This window comes from Sminthopsis crassicaudata, chromosome 2 (genome assembly GCF_048593235.1).
Source record: "Sminthopsis crassicaudata isolate SCR6 chromosome 2, ASM4859323v1, whole genome shotgun sequence".
NCBI classification, from domain to species: Eukaryota; Metazoa; Chordata; class Mammalia; order Dasyuromorphia; family Dasyuridae; genus Sminthopsis; species Sminthopsis crassicaudata.
The window spans coordinates 178,916,336-178,933,711 of record NC_133618.1 but is presented as its reverse complement, the minus strand read 5'-3'; the positions used below and the strand labels follow the sequence as shown (position 1 = coordinate 178,933,711).

Here is a 17,376-nt window from a genome sequence, read left to right as displayed (position 1 = left end):
TCCATAGTTCTCTTTTTGAATTCAGATGGCATTTTCTGTCCAAAATCTTTTGGGATTGTTTTGAATCACTGAATCATTGAGATAAACCAATTTTTTCATAATTTATCATTGCACATTCTTGCTGTTATTATGTACAGTGTGTTCTTGGTTCTGCTTGTTATGCTCAACATTAGTTCACAGCGTTATTCCAGGCTTTTCTAAAATTAGCATGTTCATCAGTTTTTATACAACAATAATAATATTCCAGTCCCTTCATATACCAGGGTTTATTCAGTCATTCCCCAATTGATGAGCATCTACTCATTTTCCAATTCTTTGCTACCTCAAAAAAATGTTCTAAAATTTCCTCCCTTCTCCAAAGATCTGGTGGGTAAATATTCCTTGCTCATCTTTTATGCCCAAATCATGTACCCATTTTGCCCTTATTTTGGTATTGGGTATGAGATATAGGTTTATGCTGAGTTCCTGACATATTATTTGCATTTTTCCCAGTAATTTTTGTCAAATAGTGTTTTTTAATCCCAAAAGCTGGAGTTTGGGAGTTTATCAACTTCTAGATTAGAATAGGACTCGCTTGTTTGTCGTGTGTATCTAATCTATTTCATGCATCCACCATTCTTTTTCTTAGCTAGTATCAAATTGTTTTGATATATGCTGCTTTATAATATAGTTTTAGGTTTAGTGCTGCCATTATCATTTGTATATTTTTTCATTATTTTTTCAGACTTGATATTCTTGATGTTTTGTTCTTCCAGATGAATTTTGTTATTATGTCTTCTAGTTCTATAATTACTTTTTTTTTTTTAACTATTTTTTTCTTTATTGGGTGAAGCAATTGGGGTTAACTGAATTGCCTAGAGTCACATAGCTAGGAAGCATTTGAAGTTGGCTTCTAATTCTTTAAAGTAATTTTTTGGCAATTTGATTGGTATGGCACTGAACAAGTAGATTAATTTGGGCAGAATTGTCCTTTTTATTATATTAGCTTGACCTATCAATGATATTTTTCTAATTGTTTAGATCTTATTTTATTTGTGTGAGAAGGGTTTTGTAATTGGTTCATATAGTTCTTATCAGGTAGATCCCCCAAGTTATTCAATCTTAGAGTTGAAACTGATGAGATCAAACATCAGTCAATACTTATTCACCCTCCTCATTTTCTCTCAACTGTAACAGGTCATTTATGTCTCTTCATGTGATCTAGTTTGTTCCATTATTCCTCCCCTTACCTTTTCTTCCAGTAAAGACATTTTTCTATCCTTTAATGTATTTTTCTTTGATATTATCACATCAGAGTTTATTCACAACCACACCCTCCATCCATGTGATATCCCCCCTCTATCTACCCAAGTAATAGATATCGTTCTCAAGAGTTACAGATATAATTTTCATATCTAGGAATGTAAACAGTTAAGCATTTAAATACTTAGATTAATTATTTAGATTAAATTTTCTTTTTACTTCTGGTTTTTCTTTAATGGAAATGATTGAAAGTCTCTTACTCCATTGAAGATCCATTGCCTTTCCTGAACGATGATGCTCAGTATCTCTGGATAGTTAATTCTTGGTTATAACCAAGTCCTTTGCCTTCCTGAATATGGTATCCCAGGCCCTCCATTTCTTTATTATACAAGCTGCCAGATTCTGGTTATTCTGATTGTTTCTTCTTCATATTTGAATTGTTTTTGTCTGGTAGCTTGCTGTATTTTTTCTTTGAGATTTTAGTTCTGGAGTTTTGGAACAATGTTCCTTAGAGTTTTCCTTGTGGGATCTCTTTCTGAAGCTGACAAGATTCTTGCATTGAGTATTTTCTCCTCTGTTTCTAGAATATCTGGGCAGTTTTCCTTAATGATTTCTTGAAGAATGCTATCCAGGCTCTTTTTATGATCATGGCCTTCAGGTAGACCAATCATTTTTAAATTGCCTCTCCTGAATCTATTTTCAGGTTCACTTTTTTCCAAATTGGTATTTCATATTTTCTTCAATTTTTTTCATTCTTTTTAGTTTGACTGATTCTTCATGTTAGCTTCCACTTGCCCCATTCTAATTTTTAATGTGTCATTTCACATATTTAGTTAGCTTTTGTATCTCCTTTTCCATGTGGTTAATTTGACTTTTGAAGGCATTTTCTTCAGTGGATTTTTTTTCTTTTTTTGCATTTGGTCAGTTTTATTTTTTAAGGAATTGACTTTCTTTTCCAAGCTGTTGGCTATTTCTTGCATACCTTTCATTTTGGTTCTCATTTTTTTCTTCTACCCACCTTACTTTCCTTTTAAAGTCTTTTATGAGCATTTCCAAGAAGTCTCTTTGGATTTGAGACCAATTCATGTCACTCTTTGAGATTTCCTCTGTGGACAGTTTGTACTCTTCTGAGCTGGTGTTTTGGTTTTCCCTTAGTAGCTTTCTAGGGTTGAGGTTTTATCTGTTTCTTGATCATTTTCTTTCCCTTTTTTGGTATTTCTTGTTTTTTGTTTAACTTTTAAGGTCGAGTTTTGCTCCTAGGAAAAGGGGGTACTGTCCCAAGCTTCCTGGGAAGCTCTGAGCCTTGGCTTTGACCTCAGAGGCTCCCTGTGTTTTCAGGGGATAGCTTTGCCTGCTGTTTCCAGCAAATAGTTTTTCTTCCAAAATTTGTCTTCTGAATTGGCATGAAAGCTGCCCCATTGATTTCTTCCTCTACTAAGTCAGGACCAAGGCTCCCCGTTGCTGGATTGCTGTGATTAAGCCCCTATCACCAGTTTTTTTTGAGAGTTTGTCTGAGCTGGGCTAAACACCCTTTTCACCCCAGGGAAACTGATATTTCTTGAAGTTTTTCAGTCTGTCTTCAAATGGACAGTGATTTCATTCCATTAGCTTCAGTTCAAAGGCTTGGTTTTATATGGTTTTTAAAGGAAACTGGGAGAGCTCAAGCAGCTTTCTGGCTTCATTCTGCCATCTCAGCTCTATCCCCAAAGTCCTAGGTATCTTTTTTTTTTTAAACAGTAGCTTTTTGTTTTCAAAATACATGCAAAGATAGTTTTAAACATTCACACCTATAAAACCTTGTATTCCAAAATTTTCTCCCTTTCCTTCCCCCACGCCTTTGTCTAAATAGCAAGTGATCCAATATGTCAAACATGGTTAATTCTTCTATACATATTTCCACAATTATCATGCTGCACAAGAAAAAAATCAGACAAAAAAATAAAAAAAAAGCAAGCAAACCACCACTGTGTTGTGATCCACAATCAGTCTCCATGGTTTTCTCTCTTTGGGTGCAGATTCTGACTCTCTCCATCACAAGTCTATTGAAATTGACCTGAATCACCTCACTGTTGAAAAGAATCACAACCATCAAAAATGATCATCGCATAATCTTGTTGCTGCTGAGTTGGTTCTACTCACTTCATGTAGCATCAGTTCATGTAAGTCTCCCCAAGCCTCTCTGATATCATCCTGCTGATTATTTCTCATAAAACGACAATATTCCATTATATTTATAAGCCATAACTTATTCAGCCATTCGGCAACAGATGGACATCTACTTGGTTTCCAATCCCTTGCTATTACAAATGCTATAAACATTATTTTCACCTCAAGATTTCTTGACTGAATAGTTTTTAGAAATTCTTGTGCTCAGGCATATTCCCTCCTGCACCCTTCTAACCATCACTACCATATGCCAAGCGTCAATTCCATATGCCTTCCCCCAAGGAACATGATTGGAAGTTGAATAACTTTCCTGGCCCTGTGTGCCTTAGGGAAAATCTCATCTAAAGTCAGGAAGTCAATATCATTTATTAAATAATTGTTATATGCCAGATATTATGCTAATCAATTGGAATATCAATACAACCAGTCAAAAAATAAAGTCCTTGATATCAAGAAACTTAGATTTTGAGGGAGGGGAACAATATACATAAACACCTGAAAGCTTAAACTGATTAGCAGGTAATTGTGAGAGGATATAAACTGGTTGAGGCATGGTATAAAACATCTGGAGAATCAGAAGAGAAATCTGGAATGGTAGCTGGTTGGCTCCAAGAATAGACAGAGTGAGGAATACCTGAATATGAATTCTGCTGCAGACAGTTATTGGGCAAGTCATTTGACATCTCTCAGCCTCAGTTTACTTAGCTTTAACATGGAGATAATGTTAACACCTTCATCAGAAGATAGTTAGGAGGATCAAATAAAATAATAACGGTACAGCTGTTTGCAAAACTTAAAAGTACTATATTAATGCTTATTACTGTAAGCATAACATTATTATCATCAATGCTCTTATATTATAAAAGCATTTGAAGTTGCTTCAATAAAGGGATTGTAAAATAAAGGCAGCAAAGCTCCACAGATTTCACTGCAATGCATTTCTTTTTGAAATATTTTATTTGAAATAAGGATGTTAAATATTTTGAAACAATTTAAATGGTTGCCTGGAAAGGGGTTGAGAAAACAAAGCATAAAACGTGGGTGTCATAGGATTTATAGATGTGTATCTATAAAGGAGACAAAATTTTCTGTAGGCTTCCTGGCCAGGCATAATTTCAAATTGTTAACAATTCGATTGAAATAAAGATGAAAATAATCTATACACAAGAAACCAATAAAAGGGACATAGAGTGAGAGGCTAGAATATTAAATTCAATTAGCTAAAAGAGGAAAAAGTTTTGGAATGTTTAAGATTCTGCTTCATTACTTATCTCCTCCTCCTCAATATTTTGGAATCTCAGTGCTTTCAATTATGAACTGATTAGTCTAGATTTTACATAAAGGGTCTCAGAGCTAAATGAGACAGAAGGTATTAAACTGAACTCTCATTTTACAGATAAGTAAAATGACTCAGAGTGGGGAAATAGAGTTTACTGAGGTGGACACTGGTACAATGTCCACTGACTGCAAGTCCAGGATTCTATTACAGACTGTCCTCATGATTATCATCAAGAAACATTTGGTGAGGCACAATTTAATTACATTTGCTATTGACAAATATAGAGCTATCCCAAATCATTTAACGGTAAGCTTCTTTGTTTTGCTTCTGGCTACTGACTCCTCAGATAGCCCTCCTCTTTTCTTATTCCTTTCCTCTTCTACTTCTGTTCTCCCTTCTATAAGCTTCCCCTTTTCCTTTCCCTTTTCCTCTTTTATTTCTCTATAGGGTGAGACAAGTTTCTCTAGGAAATTGAATATATCTGATATTCTTTCTTTGAGCCAAATCCAATGAGATCAATGTTCACACAATGTTCATTTCCTCCCTTCTTTCCCTCAATTGAAATAGGTCTTTTTTGATTCTTTCTGAGATATAATTTATTCCATTTTACCTATCTTTTTCTCTTCTTCCAATATAATCTCCTTTCCACTTCTAGTTTCCTTTTAATGTAATCACAATAAAGACAAATTATACCTATATCCTCTAAGTATACTCTTAATAAAGATACAGTTCTCATCTGTATATCATCTTCCCATATAGTGATGTAAACTTTTTAATTTTTAAAAGAAACATACTTTTTCTTTCCTTTTTACCTTTTTATGCTTCTCTTGAGTTCTGTATTTGAAGATCAAATTTTCTGTTCAGTTCTGTCCTTTTCATCAAAAGTAAATGAAAATAGCCTATTTTACTGAATGTCCATTTTTCCCCTCAAAAATGATTTTTACCTGTCATCCAAGATTTTTCACACTTCCATAATATCATAATCCAGGCCTTTTAGTCCTTGAAAGTGGAAGCTTCTGGGTCGTGGGTAATCCTGATTGTGGTTCCTCAATATTTGAATTGTTTCTTTCTGGCTGCTTGTACTATTTTCTTCTTGATCTGATAATTCTGAATTTTAGCTATGATATTCCTTGGAGTTTTCATTTTGGGATGTCTTTCAGGAGGTGATTGGTGAATTCTTTCAATGGCTATTTTACTCACTGTTCTAGAATAACAGGGCAGTTTTCCTTGTTGATTTCCTGAAAGATGTTGTCTAGGGGCTTTTTTTCATAATATTTTTTAAGGTAGTCCAATAATTCTTAGATTGTCTCTCCTGAATCTGTTTTCTAGGTCAGTTGTTTTTCCAATGACATATTTTACATCTTCTTCTGTTTTTTCACTTTTTTTCCATTTTGTTTGATTCTTGATGTCTCATTGAGTCATTCAATTCACTTTGTTCAGTTCTAATTTTTAGTGAATTATTTCCTCCAGTTAGCTTTATTATTCTCCTTTTGCATTTGGCTAATTGAACTTTTAAATGAGTTGTTTTGTTCATTTTATTTTTTTTTTCATTTTACAAATTCTGTTTTTCAAGTTGTTTTCTTTTTCCATGTTGTCAAATCTAGTTTGTAAGGAGTTACATGCTTTTTTCATTTCACTAAATCTATTTTAAGGAGTTTTCTTTCGATAATTTATTTGTTCCTTTTCTAAACTCTCCTGAAAAGTTCTCATTTCCTTTCCTCATTTTTCTTCTAACTCTCTTTTAAGATTCTTTTTGAATTCTTTCAAGAGAGTTTTATGTAATGTAGGTCACAGTTTAGCTCTTCATCTGGAGAAGTTTTGCCCTAATATCCTCAGGGTTTGAAGTCTATTCTTCCTTGTCTCCATAAACGCTACCCATTATCAGAGCTCTTTTTGTTGATATGCTCATTTTTAAAGGTTGAGGTCTGCTCTTAGGGCAAGGGGGGAACACCATGAAAAAAAAATTAAAGTGACATGCTTCGATGTTAAGGACCATGCCTAGGTTAAGGGACAGGTCAGTTCTCCAAAAGCCTCCACAGCTGTGACTCATAACATCTGAAGGAGTTGCAAAGCAGCCTTTACTGACACAGGTATTGCTTGTGGACTGGGTATGAAATAAATTGGAGCTATAGCGAAGAGGAGAGAGGTCAGAGAACAGCAACTGCCTCCCAGGCTCATTGTATTAGCATCATCACATGATTTCTCTCACATTATCACAGCATATGACACCAGACAATATATGGTTCCTGAACGTGGGGCATAAGAAGCACAAGAACAGGTCTGAGTTAGACCTCCAGCAGCCACTGACAGGTGGTCCTGTATCACAACACTTCAATTTGTATTTAGACTTTATTACTTCATTCTGTATAAATGGACAGCATTTACAGACACATTTGTATATATATTATATTTTTCCTTCTGTCCTTGTATTGTTGAGGATAGTTGTTATTCTCAATTGATCATCATACAATATTCCTGTTACTTTATACCATGCCATTCCTATTTATGCTTATTTAAATTTGCATCAGTTCATGTAAGTCTTTCCAGGTGTTGAAATCATTCTGTTCATAATTTCTTATAGCACATTAGATTTTTATTATGCTCATTCCCAATTGATGGTCATTCCCTCAGTTTCTTTACCATGTAAAAAGGAGGTCGTATAAGTATTTTTGTATAAGTAGATGCTTTCTTGTTGTCTTTGAGATACAGAACAAGTAGTAGTATTGCTGGGTAAGAGACTATGTACAGTTTTATAGAGTTTTGTAGTTCCAAGTTGCTCTGCAAAATGGTTGCATTAGATCACAACTCCACCAAGAGTGTATGATTTTACTCATCTCCCTTCAACATTTATCAATTTCCTTTTTTGTAATATTAGTCAGTCTGATAGATATGAGATTTTTCCTTATCACTATCTTAATTTCCATTTCTCTAAACAACAGGGATTTAGAATAATATTATATGACTTTATTTAGGTTTGATTTCTTTGTTTGAAAATTCCCTGTTTATATTTTTTTATCATATTTTTAAAAATGGTGAATGAGTTGCATTCTTTTATGTGGGAAGCCAGATGTAAATCCTCTGGAAGACTGAAGCAGGGGAGTTTGCTTGGAGGACTTGAGGGAACTTTGCAAGGCCAGTTCCACAGCTGGTGATCTGAGTTCCCTTGGATTATTTATTGGAGATAAGGTTGAAATAACCGTATATATTTTACTTTGTGAACAGACAATCCTTTACAAGAAAATAAAAAACAGGATCAACCCTGGTTAACAGAACAAGGAATGTGCCAAGCTTTGGTTATACTCTCTTTGGTTTTGTGATGATTGTTTGATGAGTAAGACATACTTATGGTGGGATATAAAAAGCAAGCTGTAAGGAATAAAGTCAGCTCCAACATGTAAGCTTGACCTAACCTGGCCCCATCATATCCATTTCACTCACTACTTTGTCCAGCACTCATGTCAATTGCTGACAATTTGGTCTCCAAACAGGGACAGAGATAAAAGTGGCAAGTGGCTCCTGAAAAGAAGAAAAAAAGAGATGAAGCAGTGTCTTATCAAAAAGACTGCCCAGCACAAAAAGATAAAGGTAAGATAATTATTATCAGGCTTATCTGAGGAAATAATTTTTTAAAATAGAAGATTTCTGTGTGTATCTGTGTTTGTTTTTTATTCTGTGACGCATGTTAAAAATTAGCAAGTTTGTAAGATATAATAATTCAGCTTCTATGTTGCTGCTAAGAATTTTTTAAAACAGGAAAAATTCAATTTAAAGATAGAAACCAATACATATAGGTGCTGAAAAAGGTAATTAGAAAAAGAGGATGCTATATAACTAAAAGGTGGGTTTGAGAATTTTTTAAATTGTGTGGAACATTATTGTTCTTGGTTTCCAGAAGAAGGAACCCTAGATTTAATTTGATTGGTATATGGTAGCAAAGAAAAAAAGAATTATCATGATCTCTGTAATGATCAGGCATAAAGAAATCAGGGAGACAAGTACCTATAACTTTTCAAATGCTGACAAAAACTGGACCCTCTTTAGATGTGAATGCTTAATATACATGCACCTTACAGATATATCAGCAGATTGCTTCATATACTCATCATGCATGGCAAAAGCTGCCTGCCAAAGGAGAGCATGGCACTAGTTTTACTAAGATAATCATGGGTTATTTGTTGACCGTATGGGTGCCAGCCCCATGCCCTGATTCATAGGCAAGGAGTGAAGAGGCAGGACTCAGCAGACTGGAGTTTGATTTATTCAAGATTGCACTCGGGCTTATATACTTAAGGTTTTTGTGATCAGTTACAAATGTGTAAGTGTTTAGTTAGATTCCTATTACCTCTGTATTCTAACATAAGTCAATACATCATACACAAAGGTATTCAGATAGCAGATAACAGATAATAGGATGTCTGGAAGATGTGCTGCAGACACGGTTCTTGGAAGTCAGTAATCATGCCTTCCTCCAGATTCTCAATATTCCTCCGACCCAAATGGTTCCCAAATAAATTTCTTTCATAAACTACCTGCAGGTGGCATCTTCCAACAACTTTCCAAATCCTCTGTACAAGCCCTTAGAACAACATCAGGGAGTGCAGACAGATACATTCTTACCCTGGAAATGGGAATCCAAAAATACCTACAGGTACTTACAGTGCTTTGTCCTCAGGGACTGTAGGTCTAATTATAGCTAGAAGAGGACAAACCATGAGAAGGTTACTTGTTGCTTGATGAAGATTACACAGGAGAAATACCAATCATGGGTTGGACCAATAATATAGTAGAAATTCCCCACAATTTTTGTATTGCTCAAATGATAACAATACCTTATGTTGCACTAGGAAGAATTAAGAATTCAACCCTTGGGAATCATCAGGGTTTGGTAATTCGGAAGTAGTTGCTATCTGAACATAGCATATTACTAGTTCCCATCCAAAAATACATTTAAAGATTCAAGGAAAAACCAATGAAGGATTGATTGATACAGGTGCAAATGAGTCATTGGATATTGGATTATCAAATTGTCTCAGATCCTGGACACTCCAAGAGAGTGCTGCTTCATTAGCTGGGATGGTAGCCTTATCAAAACAAAAGTGCTAAAATAGTGATATGGGAAGATCCTGAAGGGAAAATCGACTATTTCCAATGTTATATTTTAGAAAAAATTCCTATAAATCTAGGGGGCAGAGACGTTTTTGAACAGATGCAATTATTTATATCTAACCTTTCCAGTCATGCAATTCATCCTCTTAATGGTCATTATGAACAATCTTTGTAATTTTCAGCTATTGGTTACAGGCCACTGTAGCTTCTCTCTGCCCCACAGAGACACTATCCAGTGACTGTCAGACACTATGGGGTGGGTAGAACAATGGCTTCAATCAAAAGGAGAAGGTAAATGCTCTATATCAGTTTGTCTCTGAGCAGCTCAGATTAGGACTATTGAATTTTCTACTACCCCTTAGAATTCTTCAGTATTTGTAATAAAGAAAAAATCAGGTAAATGACAACTGTAATGTGACCTTTGTGCAATAAATGACACCATGATAATTATGGGTCTCATTCAGTTATTGATTTAAAAGACTTTCATTACTATTCTTCTTCAAATAGAGGATAAGCCTAGATTTGCCTTCACTACCCTAGCATAAAAATGACGGCACTTGCCTGATGTTACTTTGTAAATTGTATACTCACTCAGTGTATTGATGTAACTACTAGATATGTCGTAATTGTAGAGCAATCTTCCTTTGCAATATTTCCCACCAATGATTCCCATCTTTGGTTTCAAAGAGCAGGAGAACATCCATTACATATAATTGCTGAAATTGTAGACTAATTAAAAGATTTATAGACCTGTTTATTACTGGAATTATTGCCCTTGCTTCTTTAATAGTTTCAACCACTGTTTCTGCTGTAGCATTACAGTCCAAAATCCAGACAGCTATGTCCACTAATGGGCTAACTAGGAACTTATTTCTGACATTCCAGACACAAGAAAATATTGATAAAGATTTTAATAGCTTGATTAAATTTGTTATAACAATCAATATTTTTCTTAGGCAATGAACTGGAAGTATTGAAAAAAAGACTATGAATAAGATGTGCTTATTCATTTATCTGTTATTTCTTTAATATGCAATATCACTGACCTTGATATATCCTGGGAAAAGATAATTGCATGACTCTTGGAAGCTTGGCAGGATTCTAATGCTACTTTAGATATCAATAATTGCATGTAAGCACTTCTGGTATTGAAAATGCATCCATACCTAGAATTAATCCAGAAGAGGTTGCATACTCTATAATTGATGCTTTTCACATACTTAATCCTTTTAAAGATGGATTTCTTATACTCTTTCATGCTATACCACATGTATTGCTTTTTATTTTAATTTGCTTTTGTTTTCCTTCTTAGGATTATGATGATCCTGTTGAAACCAACCATGATTGACCTGCATGAATTGTGATTAAAAAATAAAAGGGGAGCTCACATGTGAGTCACCAGCTGTGCAACTGGCCTTGCCAAGTCACCTACATTTCTCCAAGAAACCTTGTTTTGCTTCATTTTTCCAAAGGACTTTCAGCTGGCTTCCTTTCCTCATTCACAGCTGGTCATTCCAGAATATTGCTATCACTTTGTATATAGTACATTACACTTTGCTTGAGTTAATTGAGAACTTTTCAGGTTATTTTTTTTCCTTCTGAGAGCATCCAGTTTATTATTTCTCATAGAACAAATGTATTCCATCCTAAATACACATCATAGTTTATTAAGCCACCACCAATTGATGGGCATCCCCTCAATTTCCAATTTTTTTTTTGCCCTGAAAAGACAGATGCTATGAATATTTTTTGTATAGATAGGTCATTTCCCCTCCACCCACTTTTTAAAAAATCTCTTTTGGTATTCATGTCAAGTAGTGGTGTTGTTAGGTCAAAGGACATGTGTGAATTTATAGCACTTTTCAGCTATTTATCAAGTGGGTCATGATTCTTATTTTTTTTTTTTTAATAAATTTGACTCAGTTCATTCTATGTTTGAGAAACGAGACCTTATCAGAGAAACTTGCTTCTCAACTCTTTTTACAATTACTATTGCTAACTGTATTTATCCCCATTTATTCTTTCCTTTCACCCTATCCCTCCTCAAATGTGTTTTGGTATTGACCACTCCTTCCCACAATATGCTTTCTGTTTTATCATCCTCTCCACCTTCCCATATCCCATTCCCCTCCTATTTTCTTGAAGGATAAGATATAGAAATCTATTAAGTATCTATGTTATTTCCTTTTTGAGGCAATTTCTGATGAGAGAATAAGGTTCACTTTCTCATACTCACCATCTCCTCTACTTCTCCAATGTAAAAGTTTTTTCTTGCCTCTTTTTTATCTGCCTTCTTTCTTATCTTGGCTACATGGTTGTGTTTGTGCAAAAGCCTTTTAATGCAATATGATCAAAATTATTCACTTTATATCTTATAATATCTCTATTTCTTATTTAGTATTGAAGTCTTTCACTTCTGATGAATCTGACAAGTTAAGTATTTACTTGTTTTCTTAATTTGTTTTGGATATTATCCAATATGTTTAAATTATTTACTCATTTTGACTTCATCATGGTATAGAGTATAATACTCTGGACTAAACCTAGTTTTTTTTCCCATACTGATTTCAAGTTTTTTTTCTTTTTCTTTTTCTTTTTTCTTTTCTTTTTCTTTTTCTCTTTCTTTTTCTTTTTTCTTTTCTTTTTCTTTTTCTCTTTCTTTTTCTTTTTTCTTTTCTTTTTCTTTTTTCTTTTCTTTTTCTTTTTCTTTTCTTTTTCTTTTTTCTTTTCTTTTTCTTTTTCTTTTTCTTTTCTTTTCTTTTTCTCTTTCTTTTTCTTTTTCTTTTTCTCTTTCTCTTTCTTTTTCTTTTTCTCTTTCTTTTCTTTTCTTTTCTCTTCTTTTTTTTCAGCATTTTTTTTGCCAAATAGTGAGATTTTGTCCCAAAAGCTTAGATCTTTGAGTATAATCAAACTCTAGATTTCTTAGGATTTCATTCTTCTATTCTGGCACTTACCTTTTCTCACTGATCTACTTCTTAGTATGAGATAATTTCAATTGCCACATGATAATACAATTTGAGATCTAATATGACTAGACAACCTTCCTTCAAATATATTTCTCATTTATTTTCTTTATATTCTTTATTTTTTGTTCTTCTACACCTAAATTATTATTTTTTTTCTAGTCCTAGGAGGTGATTTTTGGTAGTTAAATCATATGACACCAAATAAGTAAATTAGTTTAGTTGGATTTTTAATTTTTATTATATTGGCTTGGTCTCAGAAAAAAAGATCCCCTGCAGGAAGAAGTATCCTGTGACAGAAGGCCAGATCATTCAACTTGGTCCTCCCCATCTTAAATCACTTATTTCCAGAGGGTGGGAAAAGAGCCCACATGATTTGGACTTTTTTTCAGTTGCACAATATGTGGGATTGTTTATAATTTCAGTGGACAGCAACAATTCCTTTTTAAAATCTTCAAGTTCCTTCTCTATTGGATAACTCACTAGCCATAAATATATTCAAGAGTATTCTGGTATCTTGAAAAGTTTCCTTCTGTCAGATTCAAATGTGTAGGAGCTGAAATGAACTGAATCAAGGGGAGCAAAGAGTTCCAGTTAGTTCTAACCTCACTTATTTTATGTCCTTCTAGTCTCTTCTTAACTGCCCTTCCTTCAACATTCCTATCATTCCCAGGTTCTAGTCAACAATTGTCATGAAGATCTTCTACCTGGTTTTCATGGTACTATTTGTGATCATCTACTATACTGGCACAGGTAAGAGTTAGACTAACCTATAAAGAGAGAAAACTATGAATATGGAAGATGAGCTCAATAAGCATCCTCATCAGATGTCCAGATTAGCTGGTCTTTGGACTAGTGTTGGGACCTCTCTAATACTAAAGAACTTTAAAGGAAAAGTTGAACGTAAACACTTAGTTTAAGCAGCTTATTATGAGAACAAATTTAGGTAGATAATGCTTCACTTAGAGCCATTAGGAAAAAGGACTAGGATGAGAAGGATGGAGAGAACTTGCCTTGAGAACTTTTATGTATTTAGAACATTTTTCAAAAGTACAAGAAGTTAGGGCAGCTTGGAGTTGGATAGTTCCAAAACATTTTCAGAATTTTTGTAAGATTTGTAAGATGCTATGTTGAAAGAGACTGAGAAGTCAAGTAAGCCCTTATCCCATTTTATAGATAAGAAAACAGAAGTCACTGACTTATCCAAGGTTTCAAAAGTAATGTGAGTGATAGAATTTAGATTTAAACTCAAAGATCATGTATCCAAGTGGAGGAAAAGAAATTCATGCCTTTTTCTGCTGCATCATGACCCCTACTACTATGTATGATGCTTGGGACATATCAGATTTTTAATAAATACTTGGTTATTGAAAGATTTATAATCTCCTTCGATCCTTCATCTCATCATTTACAAGCTTCTATTTGTTGCTTTATACTGTTGTTTCTGGCTAAAGCTACTAAGAACTTATTTCTTTCAAAAACTATTCGTATTGTTCCACTGTTTCAATTTCTTTATTGGAACAAGCTTTGTCTTTTTCTACTATCAGCATTATCTTAAGGTAGCTTATGAAAAGACATTGAGATACCCTAGGCTATACTTGAAAGAAGTTTTAGGAGTCACAGAATCTGGATTCAGATCCTGGTTATGATTTAATGCTTATGTGGATGCCTTTTTTCCCTGAACCTCAGCAGAGTTAGATGATTACTGAAGTCCCTAATTCAAATACTCTGCTTTTCTCTCCTCAGCATAAAATCCATTTCTAGTGGCAAAGGAACTAGCATTCTTTAATTTTATCAACTAGAAATCTGAGCCTGTTTTGATATTTGTCAGTGATAACTAGCACTCTACATTTTTCTTTCTTTACTTTTTTCTTCCTTTTTTTGTGAAGCAATTAATTAAGTGGCTTGTCCAGGATCACACAGCCTAGTAAGTGTAAAGTGTCTGAGGTCATATTTGAACTCAGGTCCTCCTGACTCCAGAGCCAGGGCTGTCTCCATAATGCTACCTAGCTGCCCCCATTTTAACTTTTTAAATGTGTTTTTTTTTCTATTTATTAGTGTCATTCTATAAATGAGAAAGCAAAGGTAAACCAAGATTACACAACTTATTCAAGATCACATAGCTCAGGCATTTTTTTCTGGTCAGGTGGGAACTCTGGCATACTTGATTTTACATCCAGCTCTCTATCTAGAGGTAGTTAGAAACATGGGAGTGTATTGAAAAGGACTGAGGCATAGTTAGACATGTTATACCAGTGAAAGCTCAGGTCCAGTCTCTATACCCATTTCATTCTCCTTATAATCTTTTAAGGTAGTTTAGTGTAAGATGTCTCCCATTTTAAAGGTAATTGAATAAAGACTCAAAAGAGATGAGATTCACAAGGTTACACTGTTGTTGTTTTTTTTTTTTTTATAAATGGCACATTAGGAATTTTTTTCTCATACCATATTATATTCTTTCTTGAAAGATTACATTTAAAAAATCAAATTAATGTATGAACTTTCTAATCTATGATTCAAATTGTAATAGACTATCTCTTTTTCTATGGGTTTATAAAGAAATATTTTAAAAACAGCTTTTTCTTCTTTCAACAGGGTATGGTGATTTTCTTACTAAAAGTCAGAAGTGTGTAGAAAATAAGGGTCTATGTACATCTCAACCATGCTCCAGATACTTTGTACATTTTGGAAAATGTGATTATCTAATTAAAAATTGTTGTGTGTCCAAAAAGGATATGAGAAGAAAGTGAAGACTTCAGGATATGGAAGTGTAAGAGAAGTTAAAAAGCATAGTATTTTTATTTTTCTTTTAATAAAGAAGAAACTAAATTGGAAATTATACATCCTTTTTTTGGTGAGGCTATTGGGGTAAAATAACTTGTCCAGGGTAACATAGTTACTAAGTATATTAAGTGTCTGAGACTGCATGTGAACTCAGATCCTTATGGCTCCTGTGCTGGTGCTCTATCCATTATGCCATCTAGCTACCCTGAAAGCATACTTCTAAAACAGCAATGATTCCTGCAGCTTTTCTCATTGGAAAAAATGATATGTCTATATGATAAAACCATAATAAACAATATATACATACATATAAATATAAATATAAATATATATATATATATATATTTCCTTGTACTGAGCAGAGAAGAGATAGGGCATATAGAGGCTATATTGAAGATAAGAACACTTGGGTTCAGGTTGCTCCTTTGACACACAACAGTGGGAACCTTCAATGAATTACCACCTTTTCTGCCTTCTAGAAAAAAATCTCTAAGATTTTTATGTTACAAATAAAATAAATTCACTTCCTTTCCCTATATTACTCAACAATTATCAATATTCAGAATTTCATTGTTGGGAGTGATTCCTCAACTGATAAATGCTCTGGCTGGTGTGGAAATAGATATTTTGTCTAGTCTTCCAAAATGGAGGTATTTTTGTTGTACAGATAGTCTGTCCAAGAGTGACATGATATAACTCTCAGCCTGTAAAACAAATGAGCTCATTTCTTTTTGTAAAGTCTATGTTTCATTAATTGTTAGCCACTCAGAAAGACCACTTCCAAATGCAGAGGGATGAAACTCCAAAAAGGTGTGCTTGAATTAGACAGCTTGAGCATTTAAGGATAATTACCTATTCAATGTGAGACAATGACTATTAGCATATATTTGGATGAATGATTCTTCTCACAGTTAGTACTTCCTGAATGTTTGGTGTTAAGATAATGATAGGCAAAATTGGAGGGCAGAGGGAAAGGGGCCAGAGAGGCACTTGATGGCAGGACAAGGAGGAGAGAATTTGATGACTCTAGACTACTGAATCCAGGATTCTGCTTGCCTGCCTCTTTCACTTCTTCCCCTAAAGACCAAGGACTTTAATTTATACTGACTCTGGTTGATCCCGAGGACTTCTAGGAAGATAGCCCATACCCTAAAATTGGCACCCAATGTGGACCAAGGACCCTAATTTCACTGAAGAAGTACCTGTAACCAGGAAATGGGATGAGTATTTTAATAGACAAACAGGGAATTCACTTTGTTAATTGCTAAACTAGTAACTCTCATTTTCTAACTGAAATGAGACAGATATTAGGAAAAGATTCTCCCCCACCCCCAACTCTACAGGAAGCACACTCAGACTGATAAAGAGGCAAGGTTTGCTTGTAACCTGGGAGCAGATTGATGGACTCTTGGATACATTAGAATGCATGTCCCCTTGGTTCTTCAAGGAAGAAGATATAGAGGCAGATACTTAGAAACTAGTAGGAGATAAACTATGTGAACACTACAATGATAAAGGTATTCAATTTCTAAGGAAACATTCTATATATACAACATAATACAATTGACCTTAAAGAATCCTGCAAATTATGGAAAAAAAGAAAAAATTTAAGAACAGCCAGATGAGGAAGTATGAGGAAAAAGAGGAAGAAACTGGAGAGGATAATGGAAGTCTCACTAGAGGGCATGGGAAGTTAAGTGAACGTGAAAGGCATGGCCATTTTCAATCTCACAGCCTAGCAAGCTCCTGACCCTCCCCCATCTACTTCACCTTCCTGGGTGTAGGGAGGAGTGGGATGGGCAGTGATATCACCAGCACCTCCCCCCCAGCAATCAC

At 34.4% G+C, this 17,376-nt stretch overlaps 1 long non-coding RNA gene across 1 annotated transcript in view; it reads left to right on the top strand.

Moving 5' to 3' along the window:
- Positions 1-11,827, top strand: part of LOC141553329 (uncharacterized) — a 32,092-nt gene extending 20,265 nt beyond the window's left edge. The window contains exons 2-5 of the long non-coding RNA XR_012485403.1: positions 3,258-3,401; positions 4,805-4,930; positions 8,176-8,272; positions 11,106-11,827. This is a non-coding gene — a long non-coding RNA (uncharacterized LOC141553329). The remainder of the gene's footprint in view (positions 1-3,257; positions 3,402-4,804; positions 4,931-8,175; positions 8,273-11,105) is intronic.
- The last annotated feature ends 5,549 nt before the right edge of the window (positions 11,828-17,376 follow it).